This window comes from Aythya ferina, assembly GCF_964211825.1.
Source record: "Aythya ferina genome assembly, chromosome: 3".
Taxonomy (NCBI): domain Eukaryota; kingdom Metazoa; phylum Chordata; class Aves; order Anseriformes; family Anatidae; genus Aythya; species Aythya ferina.
In genome coordinates, this window is record NC_140298.1 from 58,356,709 (window position 1) to 58,375,623 (window position 18,915).

The 18,915-nt window shown below is 45.9% G+C and overlaps 1 pseudogene across 1 annotated transcript; it reads left to right on the forward strand.

Annotated features, from left to right (window-relative positions):
* Positions 1–1,317: 1,317 nt before the first annotated feature.
* Positions 1,318–17,354, forward strand: LOC311434194 (nuclear receptor subfamily 0 group B member 2-like; annotated as a pseudogene). Its single transcript, XR_014698891.1, has 4 exons — positions 1,318–1,537; positions 9,514–9,676; positions 11,564–12,725; positions 16,463–17,354. The product of XR_014698891.1 is annotated as a nuclear receptor subfamily 0 group B member 2-like (transcript).
* Positions 17,355–18,915: the final 1,561 nt, after the last annotated feature.

The window sequence follows — 18,915 nt, forward strand, 5'->3', positions numbered from 1 at the left end:
GCGATCACCAACCGCATGAAGATTAACAAGAGCAAGTGCTGGGTCCTGCACCTGGGACGGGGCAACCCTGGCTATACGTACCGACTGGGTGACGAGATGCTGGAGAGCAGCCCCGCAGAGAGGGATCCGGGGGCGGTGGTTGACAGCAAGTTGAACATGAGCCAGCAGTGTGCCCTGGCAGCCAGGAGGGCCAACCATATCCTGGGGTGCATCAAGCACGGCATTGCTGGTCGATCGAGGGAAGTGATTGTCCCGCTCTACTCTGCGCTGGTGCGGCCTCACTTCGAGTACTGCATGAAGTTCTGGGCACCACAGTACAAGAAAGACATTAAACTGCTGGAGAGTGTCGAGAGGAGGGCGACGAAGATGGTGAAGGGCCTAGAGGGGAAGCCGTATGAGGAGCGGCTGAGGTCACTGGGCCTGTTCAGCCTGGGGAAGGGGAGGCTGAGGGGGGACCTCATTGCAGCGTACAACTTCCTCACATGGGGGAGTGCAGAGGCAGGTGCTGACCTATTCTCTGTAATCACCAGTGATAGGACCCACGGGAACGGTGTTAAGCTGAGGCAGGGAAGGTTTAGGCTGGACATCAGCAAGAGGTTCTTCACTGAGAGGAGGGTGGTCGCACACCGGAACAGGCTCCCCAGGGAACTAGTCACTGCACCAAGCCTGTCTGAATTTAAGAAGCGATTGGACTGTGCACTTAGTCACGTGGTCTAAACTTTTGGGTAGACCTGTGCGGTGCCAGGAGTTGGACTTGATGATCCTTATGGGTCCCTTCCAGCTCAGGATATTCTATGATTCTATAAATGGTGTAGTCAGAGGTCATGGGGCTAGATTTAGAAAAGTCCTGCATAAAGAAGGGATCTCAGAGAAGAAAATGTAAATAACATTAATATCAAGAAAAGGAATTCTGATTGCTAAATTCTTTATCTGTCATGACTAGACAGATGAAAATCTACGATGGCAAGTTTGCCTTTAAGGTCATTTTCTTTTTTATTTATTTATTTATTTATATTTATTTTTTTAACAGGCTCTGTACTAATTTTGCTCACAGAATGACTAACAGAAATATGACCCTTGTGCACCTTTTGTAGTTAATTCATTAGGTCAACTGTAACCACTAAGCCCCTTGTCAGGTTATTTCTACTAGTGATAAGGAGCAATAGACCTTAAAACTTTGAAGCCAGGTAGATGAGCTTATTCCACAACGTCTCTTGGCTCCACCCTTGTTAAGTGAAACCTGCCAGGTGTGGGTCATTTGACCTTTGCTATATAGGAAGCCTGAGGACATGTGGGGGAATTGCCTCCCCAGGAGAGACTGAGGCTTGGGTAGCCTAGGGTGTTTTTCTCTCGTGGTGGATCAGGCTCAGTGTTCCCTACTAGGCTGCTTTTCCTTCATGTTTTCTACCCTCTCTGTGAAATAGTTTTAGAGACTCTATGAGCTAGTTACATTGGTGGTGCCTTCTTCAGTAAAACCCTGGTGGCGCTGTTTCACTGCGAAGCACTTTGGAAGTAACTCGAGTTCAGAAGACAGCAGGTAAGTGTTCCTGAGTTCTGTGGTTGTTACTGTTGGGGAGTTTGCGTACTTCCTTCACCTTGTCTGTTCTCTGTGAAATTACTTAGGTGGATTCTAAGCTCCCTTCCAAGCACTTTTTATGTTCATTTGTTTTGTGATAGCTCCAACAAAACAAGGATCCCCCCATGCTCTTAACTATTTTGGCCTTCAGATTAGAACTTTCTTAGTCAACTTTTTGCTCAGACAGTGAAGTGATAATTTCTAATAATGAACAACAACAATCAGTATTGATATCTTTTTCTAAGAATTTTCCTTTATTTGTTTGCTCATTTTGCTCCCTTGTTTTTTTTAACTTCTCCATGTGTTTAGATTTTGGTGTTGGGATTTAATGTGTAACAGAGTGCATGAAGACGTCACTCTTAATCTCTTGCTGTTATCCTTTTTGCTACCAAAGTGGCTGTGTGACCATGTGGCATCTTAATCATTTTCATGTGTTTACTGCAAATGCCAGAAGTGCAATTAAAAGGGAACTGTGACACTACATTGCTACTGCACTGTGGAAATCATTTACTTTGATCACATCAGTACTTGTGCACATACTTACTCTTCTGTCAAAACACCCTTGGTAATACTTCTGAGAACAGAGTCTTCCAAAGACCTCTTCCCCTCCTGTTATTATTATTATTCTGTGGGGTGCCATTTCCTGTCTTCTACTTGCGTTTTTGTTCTATTTGTCCTGGAAACAACTTTTTGTACAACTTTTTGTTTGTGGACAGTTTTGATGCTAAATTAGCAATTTTCTAATCCTCTGTACACACTGAAACACAAATTCAAGCAGCAGCTGAGAAAGGCTGGCTAATAAAACAGCTGAGCCTCTGCTTGGTGTTCTTCAAACCATAGTTTGTTGTGGATACATGAATTTATAAAAAAGTTTTTTCAAAAATATTTATATATTTCAAAAATACATAAATGCTGATACGCATGGCTCTCTTCATATTTTCTAAATTATTTGCTGTAACTTTAGTAGACTTTAAAGAGAACTTCTTGCTTTGACATTTTGAGTAAAAACACTTCTTTTTTTAAAACCATTTGTTTTGACTTAAATTATTTGCTCCAGATTTGGGAGATTAAAGATTACATTTGAAGTCACAATAAACTGGACATCTTGCGCTGATTGTTCCTGAAGAGGAAAATGTGTGTGAAATTAAATTTTTCAGGTTTTTTTCTACTGGATGTCTTATTCCTATGTTGAGAAAGAAATCCACACTTTGCCATAGTTTGTAGTTTATTGGAAAGTAAAATTAGTGTGTATGATAGCAAGCAGAGCAGATGCAAATGCTGTCCTTCTAAACATTGGTTTTGCTACTGAATGAGTTGCAGTCTCGGCTTCCATGCTCAGCGTAACTTCATGGGGAACAAAATCACCGGCAGCTGCCCCAAGTCGGGAAGTGGTGCTGTCACCTGCCTGTGGGATGGAGCAGGCGGGGGAGCTGGGGCAGGATGTAACTCCCAGCCTCCCTCTGCGGGTTCTGGCATTTGGAAAAGTAACATAGGTTGTTATTTGTCAAGTTATAGAACAACAGAAATCATTACTACTGCCACGACTGTACTTCTGGTGCAGATTTTTTTTCTGTAACAATCTTACTCTGGATTTCAGTTCTTGAAATTTATTTTCCTAGTCTCAGTATTCTGGTTACAGAAGGCTGCCAGTAGAGGCTTATGTATGCAGCCACATTGCATCTTTTCTTCCTTCTCATTTTTGTCAGGGCAACTCAAAGGGCCTGAAAAAAGGTTGGCAGACCCTTATTGGTCTTTTGTGGTGCCACCTAGGTACAAGTATAAAGGGCTGAATATTGGTTGTGTTTAGTATCAGAGAATCTTAATTCAAGCTCATACCATTGAAGATGTGCTTAGAGTCAGATGTGCAGCTTTTTCAAAAATGTTTAAGCTCCAGAATTGGATTGGGTTTTGGTACTGCTCTCAGTTGCAGGGATCCCCAGATGTACTGGTCCCCTGATGTGGTGGGTCTGTCCCTGCCCCTCTGGGAAACAGTGGGAAAATAGTAAGGGAATAGATCTGCAATAAGATCCTTCCACTGCAGTGTCAGGACTGTTCCCAGGTGTGTTTCAAATTAGATGAAAACTCCTGTGAGAGAAAGGAGCAAGTATCACCTTGGCAGGGGTGTGGTGGGAGAAAGTCACAGCAAGCAAGGCAGGGAGATCAAAGACAGGGAGAAGAAATGGGGCTCTGCTGGGGAAACTGTGGTTAGGAAGTGTCTGATGGAAAATCTGTCTGGGGTGGGAGGTTTGTACATGCAGGCTCTGTGAGATAATTGGTGACTGATTTTGAAGAATCAAACCCAAACAACAGAATTTTCTATCAGTTTAAGTAGTTCGGGCTCTCAGAAAATCATGGTTTTTTTCTTTCTTCTCTATTAATAGATAGATATTTCATGTAAGAGTTATTGATGTAGCAGTTATCCTATAGCAAACAACCAGGGAAGTTTGGGCTCTTTTTTTTTTTTTTTTGGCACAGGGAAAACTCAATGCATCAGTCCTATACCCCAGTGGAAATTACTCTCACCTTGTTTATTTCAAAATAAAATGAAAGTACTTAGGATTTATTTTGTTGGATCACAGATTACTTGTTAGGACCCTTCTCATTTTATTGTGAGATAAATAAAATGTGTAAAGACAAGTCTGAATATTTATACCACATATCTAATCTGCCATCTTACCTTTTCTAACTAATATGTAGTATTTATGGAGATGCTAAGCACTAGGTTAGATATTTCATAGAATCATAGAATATCCTGAGTTGGAAGGGACCCTTAAGGATCATCAAGTCCAACTCTTGACACCGCACAGGTCTACCCAAAAGTTCAGACCATGTGACTAAGTGCACAGTCCAATCTCTTCTTAAATTCAGACAGGCTCGGTGCAGTGACCACTTCCCTGGGGAGCCTGTTCCAGTGTGCAACCACCCTCTCTGTGAAGAACCCCCTCCTGACGTCCAGCCTAAATTTCCCCTGCCTCAGCTTAACCCCGTTCCCTCGGGTCCTGTCACTAGTGTTAATGGAGAAAAGGTCTCCTGCCTCTCGACACCCCCTTACGAGGAAGTTGTAGACTGTGATGAGGTCTCCCCTCAGCCTCCTCTTCTCCATGCTGAACAGGCCCAGTGACCTCAGCCGTTCCTCGTACGTCTTCCCCTCAAGGCCTTTCACCATCTTCATAGCCCTCCTCTGGACACTTTCCAACAGCTTCATGTCCTTTTTATACTGTGGTGCCCAGAACTGCACACAGTACTCGAGGTGAGGCCGCACCAGCGCAGAGTAGAGCGGGACAATCACCTCCTTTGACCTACTAGCGATGCCGTGCTTGATTCACCCCAGGACACGGTTGGCCCTCCTGGCTGCCAGGGCACACTGCTGGCTCATATTCAACTTGCTGTCTACCATGACCCCCAGATCCCTCTCTTCTAGGCTGCTCTCGAGCGTCTCATCACCCAGTCTGTACATGCAGCCAGGGTTTCCCTGTCCCAGGTGCAGGACCCGGCACTTGCTCTTATTGAACTTCATGCGGTTGGTGATCGCCCAGCTCTCCAACCTGTCCAGATCCCTCTGCAAGGCCTTTACGCCCTCATTTGAGTCCACAACTCCTCCAAGTTTGGTGTCATCAGCAAACTTGCTCAAAATACCCTCTATTCCTACATCCAGATCGTTTATAAAAATATTGAAAAGTACCGGCCCTAAAAAATGGAGCCTTGAGGGACCCCACTGGTGACCGCCCGCCAGCCTGACGCAGCCCCATTTACCATAACCCTTTGGGCCCTGCCCGTTAGCCAATTGCTCACCCATCGTATGATGTTTTTATTTAGCTGTATGGTGGACATTTTGTCCAGTAGGATCCTATGGGAAACCGTGTCAAAAGCCTTGCTGAAGTCCAAAAAAATCACATCAGCTGGTTTCCCTTGGTCCACCATACGGGTGATCTTATCATAAAAGGAAATCAGGTTAGTTAGGCAGGACCTACCCTTCACAAACCCATGCTGGCTGGGACCAATGACTGCTTTGTCCCCCAGGTGCGCCTCAATAAGTCCGAGAACCAACTTCTCCATGATTTTACCAGGCACTGACGTGAGACTGACAGGCCTGTAATTGCTAGGGTCTTCTTTCTGACCCTTCTTGAAAATTGGCACAACATTTGCCAGCTTCCAGTCTACCGGGACCTCTCCAAATTCCCAGGATCGTTGAAAAATAATTGAAAGAGGTTCCGCGATGACGTCCGCCAGCTCTTTCAGCACCCGGGGATGAATCCCATCCGGACCCATGGACTTGTAGGGATCCAGGTGGAGTAGCAAATCCCGCACATGTTCAGGGTCAGTTGGGAGTTTGTCATCCCCACCGTCCCGGCCCTCCAGCTCAGGGCACCCTGGGTCCCGAAGCCCATCATCGGCATTGAAGACAGAGGCAAAGAAGGCGTTAAGCGTCTCTGCTTTGCCTATGTCATCGTCTGTGAGGAGACCTTCCCTATCAAGGAGCGGCCCTATGTTTTCTTTAGTTCTCCTTTTTCCATTTACATATCTAAAAAAAACCCTTTTTATTTTCTCTCACAGACACAGCCAGCTTCAACTCTAGCTGTGCTTTGGCCACACGAACTTTCTCCCTACAAACATGAACAGCATCCCTGTATTCTTTCCATGATGCCTGGCCCTCCTTCCAGTAGCGAAACACTCTCTGTTTCCGCCTAATCTCCATTAGAACATTCCTGGTCAGCCACGCTGGCCTCCTGCCCCGCCTGCCTGACTTGCGATATTTTGGAATTGCCTGATCTTGTGCTTCTAGGAGGCATCGCTTAAAGAGTGACCAGCACTGGTGGACATCGAGGCCTTCAAGAGCAGTTTCCCAGGGGACCTTGCTGACTAGTTCCCTGAGCAGCCTGAAGTCTGCTTTCCCCATATCTAGGGATGAGGTTTTGGTGGCACTTTTCCTTCTGTCACCATAAATTTTGAACTCAACCACTTCATGGTCGCTATGACCGAGGCGGCCACCAATCACCACATCTCCCACCAGACCCTCTCTGTTTTCTAGCAACAGGTCTAGGAGGGCACCTTTCCTAGTTGGCTCCGTTAGCACCTGCACCAAGAAGTTACCATCTAGGTGCTTCATGAACCTCCTGGACCTGCTCATGTCAGCCGTGTGGCACTCCCAGTTAACGTCCGGCAAGTTGAAGTCCCCCATAAGGACAAGGGGAGTTAATCTCGAGGCCTCTCTTAGTTCTGTAAAGAATAATTTATCGGCGCTATCGTCCTGGCCAGGTGGTCTGTAATAGACTCCCACAACGACATCCCCTTTATTCGTTCGTCCCTTGATCCTTACCCAGAGGCTCTCAACTTTGCCATTGCCGACCTGAAGTTCCACACAGTCCAGCCCCTGCTTCACATACATCACCACCCCACCACCTCACCTACCCTGCCTGTCCCTCCTGAAGAGCCTGTAACCATCTATCGCAACACCCCAGTCACAGGACTCATCCCACCAGGTTTCGCTTATGCCGATGATGTCGTAGTTGCGGGACTGGGCCAGGACTTCTAGCTCATCTATTTTATTCCTCATACTGCGTGCGTTTGTGTAAAAGCATTTCAAGTGTGTCTCCTTACACTCAGCACCTTGTGGATCTGACCGAAGGACCTCACTGGCACACAGCCCCTCTGATTCTAGCGTACCATCCCTTAGGTCTTCACCGGTGTGCCTGGTTTTAGCCCCTTCCCCCTTCGACTCTAGTTTAAAGCCCTATCTATCAGCCCTGCCAACTCCTGACCAAAGATCCTTACCCCTCTCCGAGAGAGGCGCATCCCATCCGGTGCCATCAGGCCCGGTGTAGCGTAGACCTTCCCGTGATCAAAGAAACCGAAATTCTGCCGGTCACACCAGTCTCGAAGCCACGAGTTTATGTGAACAGCACGCCTTTCAGCTTCGATCCCCCCTATCGGAAGGACAGAGGCAAACACCACCTGCGCCCCTGATCCTCTAAGTAGTCGCCCCAAATCCCTAAAGTCTCTTTTGATCGCCTTCGGACTTCTCGTTGCTACTTCATCGCTACCAGCCTGAAAGACCAGTAGCGGGTAGTAGTCAGTGGGCCGTACCAGGCGCTTGACTTGCTTGGCAAAGTCTCTCACCTGAGCCCCAGGGAGGCAACAGACTTCTCTGCGGGTTGGGTCCGGTCGGCATATCGGTCCCTCTGTCCCTTTCAGGAGGGAGCCCCCCATAACAATAGCCCTTCTTTCTTTTTTGAAGGATGATGTGGCAATGCGACGTGTAGGTCGCATTGTCTTAGGCGCCCCCTCCAACTGGGACGGGTTTTTGTCTACTTTGTCATTTAGATTGTCTTGCTCTAGTCCTTCATATCGATTATTTAAGGGTAGATGAGAAGGTGAGGTGGGCAGAGAGAGGGCTCGCCTACCACCCCGAATAGGCACCTGCCTCCATTCCCCCCCTTGATCTAGGTCTCCTCCCGCTGCCTGGCAGGAAGAGGGAACCTCCGTCTTCTGCGTAACAGGAGACGCCTGTGCCGTGGCAGTCTCGTCAGCCTGCCTCAGAGAGGGTAGAGCGCACCTCCACCAGTCAATTTCCCTCTCTGATTCCCTGATGCTCCTGAGCCTGTTCACCTCCTCCCGGAGCTCCGCTACCTGGCTGAGCAGTTCTTCAACCTGGGCACACCTCCCACAGGCATACCCACCACTGCTGTCGGAGACCGACAGAAGGCTGGGGCACACTCTGCAGCCCAGGACCTGGATGGCTGCGTGTTTCCCCGAGCCCTCCGTCTGAGTAGCCACACTGGCGACCGTGGCTGGAGATGCCGCACGAGATGCGGAGGCCACGGTTTTGTGCCTGGTCGATACCATGGTCAGGTTCTACGCAAGCAGGTTACAAGCACCGAAGGGAGAGGCAGCTGCAACAGAGCGACGATGGGCCCCCCGCTCGCCCTGCCCGTGCGAACTGCCGCGCAAACTGCCACGCCCTTCTACGTGCCACGCCCTGTTTGCCCGTCCTGGTCGCTCGCGCTCCCTAGGGGCAACTTTTAAACAGCCTGGGAGGGGGCGCTGCTGGCTCCGCCCTCGCCTCGTCAGCCTCCCTCGCGAGGACAGCCGGGTCCCGGCGGCTCCCCCGAGTGGCCTCGATGCCGGACAAAAAGCCCTGCCCGCCTCAGTCCCCTGCTCCGCTGCAGAACACGTCTGCCCCGGAGCCGATCGCCTCAGCAAAAAAAAATATCTTCAATGATATAAAATAGATTTCAGTTTAATAAGACAGTGGGCTCCATACTGTGTTAAAAATGTTTTTCTCTACAACTGTTTTCAGCTTTCAGCCTGCTGTTCAGCAGGGGAGAGGGCTGCTCGGATAAGTCACCTTTTCAGTGTCCCGCTGAAGATGGCATTGCCAGCCAGGAGCATTTCCTAACTTTGCTTTTTCATATCTGTGCCCGTTCTCTACTTTGCTTTCCCTCACTTTGCATTTGCTGAGCTGTAATAAGCGGACTATCTACTTATATTTAAACTGACAGGTGGTGCCTGCCCCAGTGCTGATAAGGGTGACTGCACAAACTCTGCCTCCTTGCTGGGGGAGCTGCAGTAAAATGTCTGGCACTGTCTGGTGTGAGGTCACTTCTGGTGGATTTTATAATCTCTCTCCCCCACCCCTGCCAGGTGTGCCCTTATAAAGGTTAACCAATTTTTCTAGCATGCAAAATGCAAAGGATTTACGTTGGACAGCTTAAGGCCTGTCACATCTCCGGATTCATACCCTTTTCTGTGAGCTGCTTTAAACAAAATCTTGCCTTTAAACTGGGGAGAAATATTGCAATAGCAGCAAGTGCTCTATGGCATGCATAGGGCCAGAGCCATGATGATGAGATTTATTTGTTTTTTAACATTTACAAACAAGAGCAAGAAGACACCAAACCCAGTGACTGTCATCTGATCAGGTTTTGTCTCACGTTCAGCATCCACAGAGCCCCTTGCTGCCTGCCCGTGGCTTCGAGGGCAGACTGCATGAGAACTGCTCTGGTTCAGCTGCAAAAGACTGAAAGCAAAGAGAGTACTCCTGAGAGACGTGATGCATGTCTTACTTTCTTCCCGAAGCACTCACGTTTGGCAGCTGCCAAGGTAAAATACTGGACAATGTAGCCCTTAAGCTCCTGTATTTGACCAAGTCTCTTCAGCCTTCTAGATATTCTATTAGGCAAATTAAAGCTAGGGGCTAAGGGCCAAAAACACTACGTGCCTTATACTTTTGGGTTCAACAATGTCTTTAAGAATGTGAATAAGTCTTTGGATATTTACTAGCCACAAACATCCCTCAGCTCCTGCTGACCATGCTGCTCAGACAGCATAAAGCCTGCTTGCCATGGGAAGCCAGGCTCAGCAGGTAATTATTGCAAATAATTGGAGAAATCCATGGATTTTAGGAAGAAGGTTGCATTGCCTGTGAATCACCCAATGAAGGTGAAGAGCTATATTAAACTCATTCCTGTCTACAGCAAAGTACGGATGTGCGAAGCAACATTCATCACGGGGCAGGTAGAGGAGGCAGCCTGGCTCAGAGCAGGACAGTTCCCAGTGATGATGTGAATATCCACGAGCTGTCTGCAGCAATGTTGTGTGTGCACTTAGGGTGCATTTTTTTGTTGCCCATACAGCAGCACTTGTGCCCAAGTAGCAGTTCTGATGTTTGCAGAGAGCATCTGGTGGAAGCACATAATTGTGTGTATCTCACTGACTGAAAAGCAGACTGATAAATGCTAAACAGAAAAAATAACACTGGTATGAGTGTGTCTTATTATTCTCAAACTATCATGCTAGAAACAGGTAAAAGACATAAAAAAAAAAAAAAAACAAAAAACAAAAAACATGGGGATTTCTGATATCAGAAAACTGTTTTATGAATAGTATACTTTTTAAGAGTTAAAGGAAAGAAGTATTGCTACTGTAACAGGAATACTCTGTATTTTTTTGGTAAATCATAAAGCTATTAAAATGTACCAGGAATCACTGTTAGAAAGACCCTGTTTGCTTCTGCCTCATAGAACTAAATGCTATCAAAAGAAATCAACTATGATAAATTGATAAATAGAAAAGGTATCCATCCAATGCCACGTGTTACTGGACTTCAGGGCTCTGAATATAACTGACGCAGATCTCAGAAGAAAAAAAAAGCAGGAAAGGATCTAATCTAATCTGGGGTAGAATTTTAATAAGGACAATTAATAGGAACTGTGAAGTGATGAAGTGAACCATGATGGTGAAAGGAGGGTGAACTGTGAAATGATGCTCTTTTCAAATGGAGTCATTTTATTTTTCCTTTGGACTCAGAGAAGGAATGGGGTTTATCAGAGTTTGCTTTCCTACCTCAATTACTTACACAGTACAATATTCACAGGCAATCAGCGGAGAGAACTTTTCACAAGCAAACTCTGTGCAAGAACAATTTTAGCAAGCTCACTCTGTTTCTAGTACAGCCGCTAGCCAATCCTTAACTCCTGCAGAGACCAAGATTGCATTAACCCTGCAACTAGAGTTCATTGAACTGAACCTCGGCCCGGCTGGAGTTTTGTAGTGAGGATGAGGACGGGACAGCCTGGGGACCTCTGTTGCCATGCCATTTAAGCTAAGGGCTAGCGAGCTCTTTGATAGCACACCAGCGGCCAACAGAAGAGAGCTACCAAACAGACGGAGAGCTGGACAAGCTCTCGGAGCTGTGGCTTTCATGTTTGCTTTCCTGGAAGGCACAGTAAGAGCTTAGATGGCAGCAATACACAAACACTAGGCTTGGTGAAAAACCTTGGTACCTTCTCCCTGTATAAAAGCAGCCAAGAGTGTGCAAAGTAGCAAAAACTTGAGGGATGAATTTCTTCAAGTCTGAGTTCCTGCTGTTTAATGCTCCCTGATGTAGATTGAATAGTCTGTGCAATGCTAGTGTTCAGCTTTTGCTTTGCTACAAAAGCTCAGACATGCAAGAGTGTGAATTACCGTTTTGCTCTCTTTCTTCATCAGCTTTATTTCCACAGCGTGTATGAAAAATAATCAGCAAGTCAGGGAGAGGTATCCATGTTCAGTGTTTGGAGCTATCATATACAATGAACTACAGCACCTGAATTCTCTGAAGTCCCTCTCAAACCTCCAGGAAGATGAAGTAATTCAGATGTATGAGATTTACATGCCTGGGACTTTCAGCTGTGAGCTCCTTGGTGTTGGATCACATCCTGCAAACTACAGCGTGAAGTACTGAGACTGCTAAGTGCCTGATGAAAAATAATTGTGCACATCCACAGCGTCTTCGTGTAGCTTCTTATAACAATAAATAAAAGCATCCTCTTTGAGTGCACGGAGAGGAAAATCTGCTGCTGCCGCAGGGTTGAGACAGCCTGTGCAATGCTGCCCCACCTGCCTGGGTTGCGGGCGGGAGCAGCCTGGGGCAAACAAGTTCAAGGTGGCTTTACAGACCGGGTCACATTGCTTCTCTGTGTATAAAAAGTGCACGAAGCCTTGCTGTTGGGCAGAAATGCTCTCCTGGGCTGTGGGAGCATAGCCCTGTGCCTGCTGTTTACTGCCATGGGAGGGACACCTGCAGCCCACTGCTGGCTCCATGGTGGGGGAGAGTCCAGCTGAGAAATTTGGGGAGTGTCAGTGTGAGATGAGCCATGTCGAGAGCATCCTGTACCAGATCCTTAATGAAGAACATCAAAATGAGGATAAATGGCACCAGCAGTGTCATGGACCTCACCACTCCATAGCAAGAAGCCCTTGCTCTTGTGTGGATGAGAGGAGTTGGCTGAAAACGCCAGGAGCCACGTGCAGAAGAGGTTCTGGAGTGCTCCTGAAGATGTTAACTCTTGTTAGGAACTTGCCTTCTTTTTATCATGTGCTGTGAGAGGATCGGGCTGTCCTCATACTGCAGAAGTGGGCCCCTCTTTTTGTCCTGGGCCTGGCACAAGAAAGGGTGGGTTTTGACCTGCAAGAGGTGTCTGGCCCCAGTTTATTGAAAAAAATTCTCCTCAATCAATCTTCGACAGCTAGCAATGAACCGGGCAGCTCATCCCCGAGGACATCCTTAGCAGAAGTTCAGAAGATTAAGAATTTCTTGTGGAAATTCTGGGACCTGGACATAAGCACAAGAGAATACGCGTATCTCAAAGGAATTATTCTTTTCCATCCTGTAAGTTCTCCTGGAAATTACACAGCTGGTTAAGTGCCTAGGAGGACATTTGGCATTTTCATTTGTAATGGAAGGGAGGTTGCCCAGGTCAGCACCACAGAGGTGGGGACTCATTCAAAGCTGAGCTCTGAGTCCTCTAATGTAAATGGAAAGTCTTTTTGCCTCCAGCCCGCCCTGGCTTGGGTCCCTGCCTCCCTCCACAGCCATCCCTGCCGCTGGCTGTGCTTTCAGCAGCGTGCTGTACTTTTGGCTACACCAAAAGGATGCTTGAAGGCTTCAGTTGCTCCACGGTATTTCTTGCGGTGAACAGCTTATAGGCCGCTCAGAGGCTGTAGTGGCTTTGTATTTATTTCCAGTAGGGTTCGGATTCTGTTGCTTCATGTGTAATGTCAACCAGATGGCTTGTACTGTGTTGAGCGCCTGTGCTGCAGCAGCAAACCAGTGGAATTCGTTTCAGCACAAGTTGTTTTCTCAAATTTTCACAATAAAATCAGTCTGCTTTATCCAGTGTGATGAGAAGAGGATAAATCCCTCATCTGCAGAGGCTTACGCAGTTTAACGAGCAGACATTTTTATTATCTCTGTGGATAAAATGTAATTTTCACTTAATGAAGGAGAAAGCAGTGGCAGCAGCAGTGTTACACTCTGGATCTGTGCCTTCTGCCGACTGCTGATTCCCCGGAGGCCCAGCAGTCCTTCAGAGGACTGTCTGCAGAGACAGCCGAGAGCTTCAAGAAGAAGCCCTGGATCTCAGGTGGACGACTCTGGGCTGAAGCAGCTGCCGGGGGCTTTAACACAGCCCAAACTGCCCTTCTTCTACCTGCTTTGCTGCAAGTAGATTTGAACAGCTGTTCTTTCACAGTTACTTAATGTTTTTTGAACACTTTGCACCAGGCTCAGAAAATGTCTTCTGCATACATGCAGCACATTTTCAGCTGGCCTCTTAGTTTTGGCGTGATGTTTGTCCAAATCTTAATATTTTGCAGGCCTCGGTTCCAAGAGGATTTCAGGCAGTCGCGAGCAACGACAATGCTAAATCCTTTCTGGATCACAGGGTACCTCGTGTACTCCTGCTCTGTGTGGTTTATTTCCTGCTAGGATGACTGAAAGCAGACAGGTCAAAGGGAAAGGACCAGGCATGGAGCAGTGCAGAGCTGGGTTGTGAGTTAGAGTTCAACAAGGTGCCCAGAAATGTGGCTGGAGCAGCACAGCAAGGCTAGCGTTTGGGCAAGAAACACGAAAAACAAGCACAGCAGGGCTTTCTCTGTGCCTACGCAATCTCTTGGGGCACAGAGATTGTGGTTACTTTCATAAGAAATCCCTTTGGAGAGGTAGCAGGCAGCACGGGGGGTAGGCCCTCCTGAGACAGCACAATTTCCTCAGGATGATTAGGCAGCAGAAACACGAGGTTGCAAAGATAATCCCAGCCCGCCTTCTCTTTCAAGACAGGTAGCAATGACTCAGAGCCTTGGAGAGAGTGGCGAGGAACAATCCAGGAAAGAAGATATTGCCCTTCCTTAGCTCGGTAGCTTCAGAAAGGTCAGCGTGTGCTCAGGTGAAGGGCCCAGCTGCGAGGTCTTCTCTAGGATGCAGGGAAGAGGAAGGAGACATCAACAGCATGGCACAAGGTGGAAGTGCTCTTCTTGCTTCTGACAACTGTCTGAAAAGCAACTGCACTGTGAGGAGGTGGGACCTGTGAAAAATATTGCTGCTGTGTAACTCCATCGGGGCTGCAGGAGGACTTTTGTCATAAAAGATATGTTGCAGTGCAGCTGGGAACACACTTGACTGAGTATTATTACAAGAGATCTCAGAACAAGTTTCTCATTATCTGCAAGTTTAAAAAGTGTTTGATTACGTATAAAAGAAGTCCAAATGGGAAAACTGAGCAGATTTGAAGGGATATAGCAATTGGAATTTCATCCTGAATACACAAAATCCTGTCAACTTTCTTTCCATGAAAACTCCAGCACTTGTCACCCTCCTCACTGCTTGCAGCTAGTGGTACTCCTGGGGGACTTTTCCAAACCCTTTATTTCTGGGTAGCCTGCTTGCAGGCTTTGTGGAAGCTTCTTCTCCTCTGGCAGCAATGTCTAGGAAGAACAGAGTTGCTGAAAAAGGGCAGCCAGCTACAGATGGGGGGGGGGGGAAAACCAAAAACAAAACAAAAACAAAACAAAACAAAAAAAAACACAAAGCAGGTTTGTGCCCTACTGCAGGGCAGGAAGGCAGAACCTTCCACACTTAATTGAATGATCCTGCATGTCCCAGACTAAGTCATTGGGACCCTATCCCAGGCAGGTGTGGAGTCAGTCACTGTATGAGGTGCTATGTGGGCCTGGGGATAGGTCAAAACAAGAGGTGGGAGGCAGAAGTCAGCACTCAGGGATTCAAGGCTCAAGGCCACGACTCTATAAGGCAACAGGCACATTATTCACTGAATCCTAAGTCATTGAGTGTTTAAAGTTAAGCCTGTGCATCAGTACAATGCATAGACTGGGCCAAGGGGGCTCTCCAGTCTCCCTGTGCACTAATTTAAGTTGTTAAACATACTTACTGTAATTTACTCAAATGGTAAAATAATCAGTACGTGAAATTACTAAATTCAACGGTAGCATCAAATGTTATGCCCCTGTATAGAGACAGTATCTCTTTGTACTTGCTGTGTTTTAAAGATGTCATTGCCTGTGATGTAGCCTTGACCTAGCAAAGAAACCAGGTATGGTTGAAAGTGATGGATGATTCCTAAGCAGAAAGCACGTTCAAGATTTTATGCAGTCAGGAATCAGTGGGATACATAAAAATGGTTCAGGACTAAATGAAGCAGAAACATGGCTCAGAGATTTCCTCTTTCCCTCACCCCTTTAGAGTAAATACAGATGGAGAACAGAATACAAAGGTACCAGAAGAGCTGTTTTATCTGGCTCTGTGTGTATACTGAGTCCAGCAGTATCAAACACAGTTATGATGGTGCCTTCTAGCAAGTAAGCATGGGACACTGCGTGGTTTGGTGCTGGAGGTGGGTTGAAAGCACACTGAGGGCCACTGCAGAAAAGTCTTCAGAGATCGCAGGGATCTCTGAGCAACACTAGAGACCTTTCCCTCTTCAGAAATGGCTAAGGAAAGAGAGTACAAAACCAGGGAATATAATTCTCTCTCCTACTCCTGTGGGTCATGCTACATCTCACAGGAAGCCTTTGTGCTCTTTTTAGGCCGTGTATGAAGGCATCTGGGTAGCATGGAGAGCCACAAGGTCCCAGGTTAGTCTAGAGGCAACAACAGAATGAAGATTGGGTTGGGTAGATGAAAACCTATGACTCTGGACTGCCAGCCTGCCTGCTACTCCAAACCACCACCTCCACCTTGCTGATGTTGTCTACTCATTTTAGGTTAGAGCTGGAATATTTCTACCTATCCAGACTACAGTCTCAGAATAACTTGGTGGATAAATAGTGCTATAAAGCTTCTCAATCTGTTCCATGTCAAAGTTACCTCGTGTTGCCATTTCAAAGCTGAATTTAGTGCAAGGGAATGCTGGATTCCAGTGTGCTTACAATGCTGCACAATGTTTATCCAAATTATTGAACTACACATATATTCTTTTTCCAAAAGGTACATTTAGAAAGTTCTTGTTGTTTTCTAGAGAGAGTAGCACTATAAAGCCAGACAACAATGATGAAGGGTACAGAACTAAAATGTTTACTCAAGATTCATTGTTTTACTTTTTGTTTTGGCAGGACGTCATGTCCTAAAATGTCTCCCCTATGTACAAACACTGCAGCAGGAAGCTCAGCAAGCTTTGATGGAGTTTATATCAATGATGTTCAACAAAAACCTAAGCAGGTTTGCATGGATACTTCAGCTAATCACTTCTCTTCATGACATTGATACAGATGCTTCTTCAGGTCTATCCTATGAGAGGCCACCTTAAATGAAGTGCTTCTAGTGAACCTATGTATCAAGCCAGACTGGCTTTGAAAACAGGTGACCTCTGTGCTCTACAATACCTAATTTTGAAGGTATGAGAACATTTTGAATGTTAAACACATTTCAAACAAATCATTGATGCATTTTTGTAAGCCATATTTATTTTTTGTATGATGAAGTCATCTTGTAACATTTTAGAACTAAAAGCAGAGAAATATAAACATTTCGTGATTCTGTGTGTATTCAAAAATCTTTAGTCTAACTTATCCAAAGACTGTCTTTCCAAGCAAATTCTGCAGTTGTGCTAGGTCCAGCCATATTATTTCCAGTAAACATTTTTACAACTAGTTAACATATCCTATATGTTTTTGGCTTTCCAGAAGTTTTTGCTTTTAGGAAAAGCAGCAGCAGTAAACTGCATTCAATACATTACCCATCAAAGATGGATAGATACATAAAAGGCTGCACAATGGTAAAATCAGAATAAAACCTTCCTTCTCCTGGGATGTCACTCCCTGATCTCCCCCAGCCTACTTTTCTGTTTCACTGAAAACTCTAGTCATTGTCTGTCGTTACTTGTTGGAGCTTCCCCTTACTAACTCCTTTCCTGTAAGTTCTTTTTCTAAGTCTTGCACTGAACTGTGGGCATACATTATTCACATAGTCCTTCCCTGACTAAAAAAAATGAATCTTATGATTCATAAATCTGATGAGCAGACAAAAGCCATTGTTCAGAATTGCTTCCAGGATGGGACTAACAAAGACTGACAGCTACTGTATCATGCGATGAGCTGCAGAACTAATGTAGCCTGGTTTCCTACACATTTAAGACCTTTCCCGTTTAGCCCTCCCAGCACCCTTCTGTAATTACCATGGCTTTCCTCCAAACAGATGGCAGACATTGTTCCTTGGACAGCAGAAACGATGAAACATGGTTTTCTACAGATGTGTACAATCTGTTCCTCTGCACAGGCTCCACGTCTCCATCCCAAAGAGAGCTGCGGCATGCCCCACAGCATCTCCCTGTCTCCTATCTGGCTGGCTCGAGGAGAGGCAGCATGTGTTGGGGTTGGCATCAAGAAATGTGACTGGTCATCCATCAGGATAAAACCTGTCGAGATTATACTTCAGCTGCAGAAAGGGAAGCAATTTGTATCTTTCCTCTCCCATTTGTCTTCCAATGGATTTCATGAAACTTAGAGGAATTTGTTTCTCTCTGAGTTTTTCAGTAGAGTGTCAAATCAAGTTTTGCTTGGCAAGAGGGCTCAAGTTCACCAAATGACAGGCAGGTAGACAGACAGGAGGACAAACAGTATGATAGCTCAATCCATGCTTTCTTAGAAAGCTAAAATTATAAGAAAATCTCACAGATATATATATCCACAGTATCAACAAATATTTGCAGAGATGGATGCTCAAGGGACTAAAAGAAGACCAATCAAAAAGAGAAGATGAAACTAAAAGAAGAGCTTGCTACCTCACAGTTTTGACTATATACTGCACATTTTTTCCCCAGTTTGGTAACTGAAGGAAAAATTGTAAAATAAATGAAAAAAGCAAACCCCAACCAAGATAAACCAACTAAACCCATGGGTACTAGTGATAACAGAAGTGATAACATCTGGAGTAAACACAACTTGCCATCTTATGTTACTAGCTAACCAAACATTTTGGAAATTAAGATTTGGGGGCTGATGCTCTGTGTGAAACCTTCATTCTGGAAGTTTTCAGTAGTTTTTGTTACAATGGTTCAGCAGTACTTGCCACAGATCAAGTGGTAGGTGGTAACTGGGTATTCCATGGTTATCTGTTCATGCTAGCGAATGGAAACATTAGTTCCAGAGACTTGTTTTTTGCCTATTATTTTAAAAATGTTCATCCAAGCAATGTATCTCCAGAAACTGTATTGGTACTTTTGGTATCAATGATATCATATGGTAGTTGAAGTACCAGAAGAGTGACTCTCTCAAAAACCTCCCAGGTCCTGACAGCTTCTACCTTCTGGTTACCACAAATGGTCCATGTCCATGTGTGATTGCAGCACAGGGCAGGGCTGCACATCAGACAGTCTCTGCTTTAGCTTTACTTCTTGCCGAAATCAGCTTCAAGATCTTTGACTTTATCTTCAAGGTATGCCATGGCTTCAACTCAACTTGCACTGAATTGGAGGGCACGGTGCCAACAGCTTTCCATGGCTTGGCTCAGCTGGAAGGCGACACCGTGTTGGCTGACTGCTCGCTAGGCCTGGCTGGTCTCTGTGTAC